Source organism: Durio zibethinus, chromosome 22 (genome assembly GCF_047325235.1).
Source record: "Durio zibethinus cultivar Kanyao isolate XHJ-2024 chromosome 22, ASM4732523v1, whole genome shotgun sequence".
NCBI classification, from domain to species: domain Eukaryota; kingdom Viridiplantae; phylum Streptophyta; class Magnoliopsida; order Malvales; family Malvaceae; genus Durio; species Durio zibethinus.
The window spans coordinates 6,413,233-6,423,744 of NC_143183.1; positions in this window are offsets into that span (position 1 = coordinate 6,413,233).

The following is a 10,512-nucleotide window of genomic DNA, read 5'->3' on the forward strand; positions in this document are numbered from 1 at the left end:
CATGCTTAAAAGCCTTTAAGATTATGCTTGGAGGATTTAAAAGATTATGCTCAGAGATCTTTAAGATTATACCAAAGGACTTTAAAAGATCGTGCCCAAAAGTCTTATAAATTATGCCTAAAAGTCTTTGAGATTATAGTTTAAGGACTTAAAAGATCATGCGCAGAGGTCTTTGAGATTATGCCCAGAGGACTTAAGAGATTATGCCTGAAAGTTTTATTAAATCATGCTCAAAGGACTTAAAAGATCATAATTGAAGGTCTTATAAGTTATATCCGAAAAACTTGATGATTATGCTCGAAAGTCCTACAAATCAAACTTTGAAAAATGGCTCTTTTAGAACAAAGGTTCAATAACTTTAAAAACTTTGAAAAAGATTCCTAGAGGTTTTAACAATCATACCTAGTGGTCTTAGATCATGCTTTAAAAACTTAAAAGATCATGCCTGGAGGACTTTGAGAAGAGTATTCGAAAGTTAAAAATATGTACTCGAAAGTTTTAAGAAGTATTACCCAGAGGTTTTCAAAATTGATACTCAAAAGTTTTAACAAATATACCTTGAGGTAAAGTATTGTTTGATCACCATATCAAAGTTTTCTTTTTCATTAAAACTTTAAGTCTACATCTTTTCTTTCTATCTGTCAATGAATATGCAATGAATGCAATACATGAAATGAATATGATGCATATAATGCGTGAAATGCATGCAATGAATGCAATGCATGAAACCTATACCATATGTCCTTAATTGTGGTAATACAATTCTCGAAAACATCTTTTCCTTCCAACTTTCCATGGCATAACATTTAAATAGGCTGATAAGCTCTTTCATGAATTAAAGTAAACATTCTTAAAACATTTTCATTCTTGATAACAATCCCTTACATTTGGCATTCTCCTTGCCTCAGAAAAAATCTCTCATACTATAACATTCATCTCTTTTCCCACAATGACCATTGAAATTAAAAAACACTTCTTGAACATTTCACAAAATTTTTAAAAATAACATTGAAAATTTCCCCACATAAATATCTTTTTAAAAATGGATCAATTTTTCTTATGTGATCAAATCTCTTAAAAACAGATGATTACTACCTAGAATGAATATGACGAACCACAACTTTGGTCTTTCCAAAAGGATAAAATAGTTTGGCATATCATGATCTTGGTTACCAAGAGAGATTTAGCCACTGAAATGAGAAAATAACATCTTTTCATCTGGGCTTATAAATGAAAATCGTATTTTAAAGCATAATCTATTTTGGCACTCTTTTAAGTTCTAAATATATAGTATTTTAAATGCTAATATTGGTCATGTAAGGTTCAAAATTTTCGAGAAATAAAAAAAAGTCTCAGGTTTAAAAACAATTCATTAAAATGAGATCGATCTTAAATTTTTAAAAGTCTCCAATTCACCGAGGATCATTTGAAATGCCTTTATCTAATGCTTTTTGCATCAATCATGAAATTTCATAAGTTGCTTTCAAATTTTAACTCTTGCTCTATACTGCTTTTTCGAGTTTTCACCTTATAGCTTTATTTTTCTTTATTTTTAATTTTTTATAATTATTCTACCATACATTTGAGTACTCTAAATTAATCTAAAACTAAATTGGTGATTTTCTAAAGAAGAAGCCTTCAAACTTAGGTATCCATACATGATCAAAATGGGCTTTTCGAAAGATGTAACATAGGTTAAGGTTTAAGATTTTGAAAGAAGGGATAAATAAGCCCAAAATATGTGTTTAAGGGTACTTAAACCTAGGATCATTTCTTTTTATAAGGATATTTCTCTTTCCTCAAAAAATGCCTTTTCATCTTTTTTTTTTTTACTTTTTTTTTTGCATGAGTTAAAATTTTTTTTTGAACTCTACTTACTTTAAACTTACCCTGTAATATAAAGATTATTTCCTAACTCTTAGCATAATATCAAATGCCATCTTGATGAGATCTTTTTTTTTTAACCTGTCCCTAAATTTTAAGGTGATCTTTAGTTAGAGTTCATTCAAAAAGAATAATCAACAAGCTTAAAAGGGGTTGTAAATGGATTTTTTTTTTCATGAAGAGAATTTGAAAAATTCTCATAATGCATTTTTTCAAATTTTTACTCAAGGTAAACCTAACAATCTTTTTTTTTTCAATACATTCAGATGTTCATCAATTAAAACAATAAAAAAAGGTTATTTAGAACATTAAGTAAATTTAGCTTTTTTAGTAAATTTACCCTAAGATAAGTTCAGAGGATCACTTGGTAAAGGATTGAAAATGAGAAGAATGTTGCATAAGTCAAGATACTGAATAATTTAAGAAAATATGAGATTCTAGAATTTACGAAGGAATTTGAATGGTGAAATTTTTGAAATAGCCTTAACATTTATTAAATCATCAAAGTACAGAAAGCCTAAGAGAATGCCTTAAAAGATTTACAAATTAATCAACCATTTCATTGCTCATAGCTTAAATAAAGATCAATAATTTTTAAAGTTCATCCTGGTCAAGTAAGGTGAAGTTTTAAAGCTTTCATTCCTAAAGATTCTCAAGGTTCATAATCTTCCAATTGAAAAGAATGACATGTTCAGGGAAGTGGCTTAGGATGCTCATTCTTAACAGTAATTACCAAATTTCTTAAGATTGTTTCACATGATAGGAACTTAAACAATCAAAATTGAAGGAACCAAAACTTATTACAAACCAATGAATTCATGTTCGAGACATCAATATAGAAAGAAAAATCAACTTATGATAAAGCAAATTTTTGTTGCTGAAAAAGCTCTTGGGTCAAGATGCCACTGTGGATGAAACTTTTAATCTTTTTTTCAATTGCTTGCATTTCTTAATCGAGTAACCAATTACACTCATGTGATAATTGCATCTACAATTTGGATCATAACTATTCGTTGATGGATTTGGAATTACTTTCAAAGGTACTAGAGTAAGGTATTGGTATTTTACTAGCAGAGGTAAAAGATCAGAAATTGAAAATAAGATTTTCTCAAAAATGTTTTTTGATCTTCTTTGACTATTTAATGGTCAAGTAGTAGATTGGGGATAAAAGCTTTTATGAAAACTAACTGTTGGGCTAGCTGGTGAAAATAAAAATTTTGAAAAAGGTTATTTATGGTAGGGTAATAAGGTTAGTACATCAAATAAGGATGGTGTGAGGTAAAGCCTCAAACCTGTTTTTCTTCATAAATCATAGCTTGAACATCTTTTCTTTTCATTCTCGGTGCACCAACATCCTTTATACTAGCTACATCATTCTTGTTAAATTTTTCATTTTTTATGGCATTCTCTATTATATATTTAGATATGACCATGTCAGCAAAATTTTTAGTAGCATTTTTAATCATCATTTCATAATATAGAGTTTTAAAAATGTTGATAAAGAGAACTATAGTTTTTTTTTAAAGGTAGTTGAACTTGGGTAGCAGCATCCCTCTACCTTTAAACATATTCTTTGAAGCTTTCAACATTTTTTTTCATGCTTTGTAGAGACAACCGATTTGGTGCCAACTCTATAATGTGCTTGTATTGGGTTATAAATGCTCTAACCAATTCTTTATATGAAGAAATATGAGTTCTATCCAATTGAGCATACCATCTAGCAGCAGACCTTGTAAGACTGTCTTAGAATACATGAATCAAGAGCTTATTATTATGGGCATAGACAGTTATCTTTTCGTAGTACATAGTGATATGGCTCATTAGGCATTTAGTCCCGTTATACTTCTCAAATCCTAGGACCTTGAACTTTAGTGGAACAATCACATTTGGCATCAAGCAAAGCTCTGATGCATCTATAAATCCATAAAAATCTATTCCCTTTATAGCTTGAAGCCTTTTTTTTATGAGATCTATTTTCTTTAAGGAACTTGAATTTTCTATTGCTTCAAATGAACTTTCCTTCAATTTTACTAGCTCTTTGAGATTGTCAGAGATTTAGATTGGATCAGATTTATCTCTATTTAAAATAGGAATAGCGTATCCTTGGGATTATCTTTGTGTAGCTACTAAAGTTATTCTAGGATGAGAGTTTGCCCTAAAAGTGGTGTTTGTTATGATTATGTCCCTTGGGATGATTGGATTTGATATGAACCAAAACCAACAAAATTTTTTATTTTTTAAATGTGGGCTTTCTTCATTTCTCCATTTAGATTTTTTTAGCATTTCCATTATCTGGGCAAAGTCTCATTTCATTTCATTTTGAGCTTTCTCAACTTTTTCAATTCAGCTATGTTATTCTTGCTCCATAGGTGTTAGATAAATAGCAAATAGATTTTCTTGAAACTTTTACCGATCAAGCCTTTGAACCTTTATTACCATAATTAAGAATTACGATAATGGCTAGCTATAAATTTATGCAAATGAAAAAGATTTATATGAATGAATGGATGCATCATTGAGTGCTATAATAAAAAAGAGAAAGAAAAAATCTTTAATTAAAAATTAAAAATTGTTCTGACAAAATCTCCAAAAACATTCCCACAAAAAAATCCTAAAATTTATTTTCTAATCTTATATTTTAACTTCAAGATCCTGGTGTTGTTATGGATAAGTTCTTTAATCACTATGATTAAGCAATGACCTATTAATAATTTTAGGCTTTCTTTCATCCTTGAAACTCAGTATGCCAACTTTGATTAAACCTTGCACTGTATGTTTGAAAGCAAGGCAATTTTCTATTGAATGGCCCATATTCCCTAAATCATAATCACACCTAGCATGAGCATCAAACCACTTCAAATAAGGAGGTTTTGGTGGTTTAAAAGGAACTTATATGATCAAATGGTTTTTAAAGAGTCATGAAAATAACTTAGTGTAAGTCACATATATTGGATTAATAATGGCTTTTTCTTTCTTTTTACTCAATAATTTTTTAGGTTGAGCAATTATTTGACTTACAGGTGTTGGTCTTGAAGTGGTATTGAGTGTATATGCCGAATGGTTTATTGAGAAATTTGGTTGCTGGATGGGTTGATAAGCACCAGGGTTTTAGAAAGCATTGTTCATAATTGGAAAATAGTATAGACTTGAGCAAATATGTAAGGGTTGAATAGGAGTAGGTCTTATTTGGGATGCCAAAAAAGTTGTTGAGGAATGATAGGTTAGGGATAAGGATGTAGGTATGAGACAATTCAGGAAGTTTGCATAAAGTTAAAAGGCTATATCTCTTCTACTTCTTTTTTGTTTTGATCTTTTCTTGGGTCATCAGATACATTGGCATGACTTGGACATGTATCAGTATTGTGAGAAACTTTTTGATCTTGACACAATTATTTTTTAATGCAAAAATGAACTAAAGATGATGCGAACTTCGAGAATGGGTCACTTCAAGATTTTCCACCAACTTGGTAAATTCATTTTTACTTCTTATAAGTTATGCCCAATTTTTTTTTATTGAGTACTAAGGCTTGAATTCACACTTCTAATTAATCGCCCATATCTTTTAAATTGGTGCCCCAAAGAAAGCAAAAAATTGTTATTTTATGCAATGATAAGATAAATGCATTACATAAAATGATGATGATCTATGAATGAGTGAGATGTATGTAATAAATGAAAAAAATTACAACCTTACTGATGTTAACCTGATTCATGTAAAAAAAAAAAGTAACTAACAAGAACATTGTTAACATCCAATATAAAGAAAGAAACAGACAAAACAAGTTAATGTAAAACTCACATATAGCAAAAGATATGTGACCTAAATTTTGGTTATTTTTACAAAAATGAAGGACAAGGCTTTACCTATGGGTTAAGTCCATTATGGCTCACTATATGAGTGTTTTGCGTTTGTAGGCTCATTATATGAGTGTTTTGCATTTGCAATCTAAAGGTTTCAAAAATTATTCCTTACATTATTGTCCATGATAGACTAGTAAAGCATTTCAACCATCACCCATTATAGGTTACCAACGAAAAGGATTAAATTTGAATAGAAGTATTTCATTTGTTATTACAAAGATTATTTATCTCATGAGAGCGTAGGTACTTTATTCCCTCTTAAGAGGGACATAACCTGGGTGTAAAACTCATGTGATGTATATACATATGGTAATGTGTGTGAAAGAACATATATATCTTTATTTACAATTTTCCTAAGCCAAGTGAAAGAATAAACTAATAAAGTTAGTAAATGTAAATAAGAAATAATCAATAATTTAAGGCCAATCAAACCAAAAGTTAGGATAATTCAAAATTAATTAATGGCCTAACATTTTGTGTGCCTAGCAGAGTCACCAAACTATCATGACATATAGATCTGTAAATCCATCGCTAGACATAGATTTAAGGAGTCTTCACTAATTTTTTTTTCTTTTATTTAAGTATAATTGGTCACCTTAGTGGATTTATTCCTTTGAGGAAGTCCTAAGATTGACTAAGGGTTCTTAAAGAATAAATTTTGTTATATATTTCAGAAATAGGTTTAGGAGTTCAGTTATATATGAAAAAGATTATAGCATGCCCACAAGCCCGTCCAACGAATTGTACCACTTAATTTTAAATTATCTTAAAGGTCTTGGTTTTAATGGTCTTCTATTAAATTTTAATGTTTAAATATTAGAAATAATTTTTAGGATTTCTCCATCAATCTGGCAAAATTCCTATAAATACTTTCTCATCTCAAGAGTATTCAAGAATCTCATTTGTTTTCTTAAAAAAGGTCTGTCGTCGAAAAGAGCTTAATCATTTATTTTTATTAAATTTTGCTTTATTGAAAACATATATAAATTTTGCATCATTTAGGCCAAATTTAGAAATATTTTTTCACCTAGAAATTTTCTAGATAATCATCCATTTGCAATTTCTATGAATTTCATCTTTAGAATTTATTCTTTATTTCAGGTAAAGTTTATATATCTAAATTTCTATTGTATTATGATATATCTAAATTTTTCACCATTTAGGCTAAATTTAGAAATATCTTTCTTAGAATTTAGAATTGTTGACTCTTATTTATTATTTATTTCCTAATTTTTAGAAGGAAAATAAAATGCCAATTATTATTTGAAATGTTATCCAAATTCTTTCATCATTTTGGTTGAATTTAGAAAAGACTTTTACCCAGAAATTTTCCTAAAAGTTGAAACATTTGTGATTTTTTTGAGATTTTATCATTAGATAATTGTCATATATTTTCAAAAAAATTTATAAGTTTTATTATTATTTTTTTTTGGTTTGGAAATGAATGCAATTACTTTAGTGAAATTTCATCTAAATTATTTCATCATTTGGGCTAAATTAAAATAGATTCCTCACCTAAAAATTTATTAGAGAATTGACTATTTTAAATTTCTAAGAATCTCATCATCAAATAATTGTTAATTAATTCTCAAAATTTTATTAAGTTTATTACATTTTTTATGTTAAAAATAAATACTAATTATTGTTATTGAAATTTTATTTAAACTTTTGCTTCATTTGGTCAAATTTAGAAAAAAATTTCACCCAAAAAATTTATAGAAAATTATCCATTTGTAAGTTCTAAAAATTTCATCTTTGGTTAATTATTATTTATTTTCAATATTTTATTAAAGTTTTATTTTATATTTTTATTATAACTTCCCTAATAATTTTTTCTATAAAAAATAATCAAGCAAAATATATTTCATAAATAAATAAATAAATACCATAAAAATAAAAATAAAAACAAAAAAAGAGTTAGCTCGACTTGGCTTGGGTTATGGCCCTATTATAAACACAAAAATTGTTTTGGGATGGTGTGGCTCAAGACTTAGCTTGGTAGCTTGGCTTTACGCTTTAGCAATTCAACAAATGGGTGGGTTGTAATTGGGTCGAACTATCAACAGGCAAATGTCACGGACCTAAGGAGGAGTCCTGAATCTCACATCGAACATAACAAGAGGGTCACTGGGGTATAAAAGGGTTCACACCACCTCTTCCTTGGGAGGCACCTTTTGTAGGACAAAATCGTGAGGTCAAAAAGGCCAGAGCGGACAATACCTCACAAGGGTGTGAACCATGGCAGGTAGGTTGATTCGAAAAGTCGGATGAGTGGATGCTCAGGTCCCGAAGCCACGCGGGTTTGGAGCTTAAGTCTCGATTCGTGATAAGTGGTATCAGAGTCAGCCTTAAATCGTTCGATCCACGCCAAATACCTCGAGGGAGGTAGGTAGGGTGGCCAGCCTCTGTGACGAGGGCGTCACGAGGTTGGGTGGAGGAGAATGTCACAGACCTAAAGAGGAGTCCTAAATCCCACATCGAACATAATAAAAGGGTCACTGGGGTATAAAAAGGTTCATACCACCTCTTCCTTGGGAGGAGCTTTTTGTAGGACAAAATCGTGAGGTCAGGGGGGGTTAGAGCAAACAATACCTCACAAGGGTGTGAACCATGGTAGGTAGGCTAATTCAGGATGGCAGATGAGTAGATGCTCGGGTCCCGGAGCCACGCGAGTTTGGAGTTTAAGTCTTGATCCGTAACACAAGCACACGGATCATAAGTAAGTCAAAAAAATTTTGAATCCAAATGGCGTTGTTTTGAATTCTTCTAAATAACCCAGATTTTAGTTTCACTTTTCTCTTCCTTCTTTATCTCCTCCACCATTTTCTCTTCTTTTTTTGTAGACTCCACCGAAAGCTGGGAAATGGCATCAAAAACTGGGAAGTGGAGTTGGAAACTTCAAATATTCATCGAAATCTGAAAATTTTTAGTTTTGCTTTTCTCTTTTTTCTTTCTCTACCCCACTGTTTTCTCCTCTTTCTTTATAGACTAACCATTAAAAGTTGGGAAATGGCATCAAAAACTGGGAAGTGGAGTTGGAAACTTCAAATATTCATTGAAATCTGAAATTTTTTTAGATTTTTTCAAAAAAAATGTAAAAAAATCTCTTTTTTTACAAAATTCGATTCCCTAAAATTTCTTCTCGTTCTACTTTCTTCCAATTAAACCAAAACAAAGTTCAAACCCCTAAAACTAACTCCAAAACAAAACTTCAACAAGACACCCTCTATTCATCCTGAATACCTTTTAATTTCTTCTTTTTTTTCCCAGTCAACTTTTGTGTTTTTCTCTATGATTTTTGCTGTCAATTTATAGGAGAAACTAGGAGAGTTTGAACTTTGTTAGGATTAAAATTTTGAAAAAAAACTAAGTATGATTACCTAATCACAAGTTTCTAATAAAGATTATCATTAGTCCAAATTTCAAACTTCAAACTCTTTCACCTTTTGTTTTTTTTTTTTTTTTAAATAGTTAGATGAAAGAAATAAGATAAATAGACTAAAATTGAATGAATAGATATAATTAAAGATAAAGAACAATAAAGATAATAAATAAATAATAATCAAATAAGATAAACAAGATAATATATATATATAGATAAATACAATAAAAGTAAAAAATATAAAGTAAAAATCAAGATTTGACAATTAGGCATAGAGCGAGTCCGAGCCCAATTAATTTGGGTCCTAGAATAAATATGATTTTTATAGTTCGGATCATATTTTGGATCAAGATGTAAAAAACTGAAAAAATCAAATTAAACCAAATTATATATTTTTTAAAGTTTATAAAATAAAAATAGTTATTGCATATAAAAATCTATTTAAATATATTAAAAATCTTGTTAAAATAATATATAAAAAATAAACATAATTAAGTTTTAAAAATGATAAACTGAATCGAACCAGTAGAATTTGGTTGGGATTGAATCAGTTTCATAAGAAGGTCGATTTGGATTCATATTAGATTTTAAAAATTTATAATACTATGTATTATTTTAAAAAAAGAACTAAATCCGATCCAAACTGTTATCACCCTTAGTCTCGAGTATGAGAATTGAGTTATTTTTTTATTCGATAAATGAACTTAATCGAAAAAATTTGAATGGTTTGATTTTTATCTAAAGTTGAACTCGTATTTAAAAATTAAAACTCGATTAAGTTCAAGCAAAGTTTCAAGTATCAAGTTCGAAGTTGAGTTTGAATTTCTCACCATATTAATTGAATTTGGGTTCAACTCAATCACATCCCTAATTACAATCCTTTCACACTTTCAAATTTGAGTATCAATTTTTTTTACATAGAAGATCATAGCTTCAGGAAAAGGATTGTAGTGCTTAAATTCAAATCCTAGATTTATGAAACTCGTCTCTTAAAAGTGATAATATGAATAAACTAAATTAATTTATAAATTTAAATATTAATTTTTAATTATCAGAGTATTTTTTAAAATTTAACAATGAAATAAAATATAATAGTTATCATAATATTTTGATAATTGAAAGGAAGAGAAATATTTAAAATAGAAGAGATAATAGAAATAGTATAATTTGAACATCTAATTCAAGTGGTATGGTGAAAGGAGGGTTTTATGTTTGGACCAAATAGACAAATTAATAAAGTTGAGAGTGACAGTTATTTATTACCTACCAACCCATTTTGCAGAACAGAGGAAAATCCAAAAAAAAAAGAAAAAGAAAAATGAGTGAGATCTGTTGCGGACCTTCGGCATACTGATATCCAAAATTTGAGGTTATTGTTCTGGCAA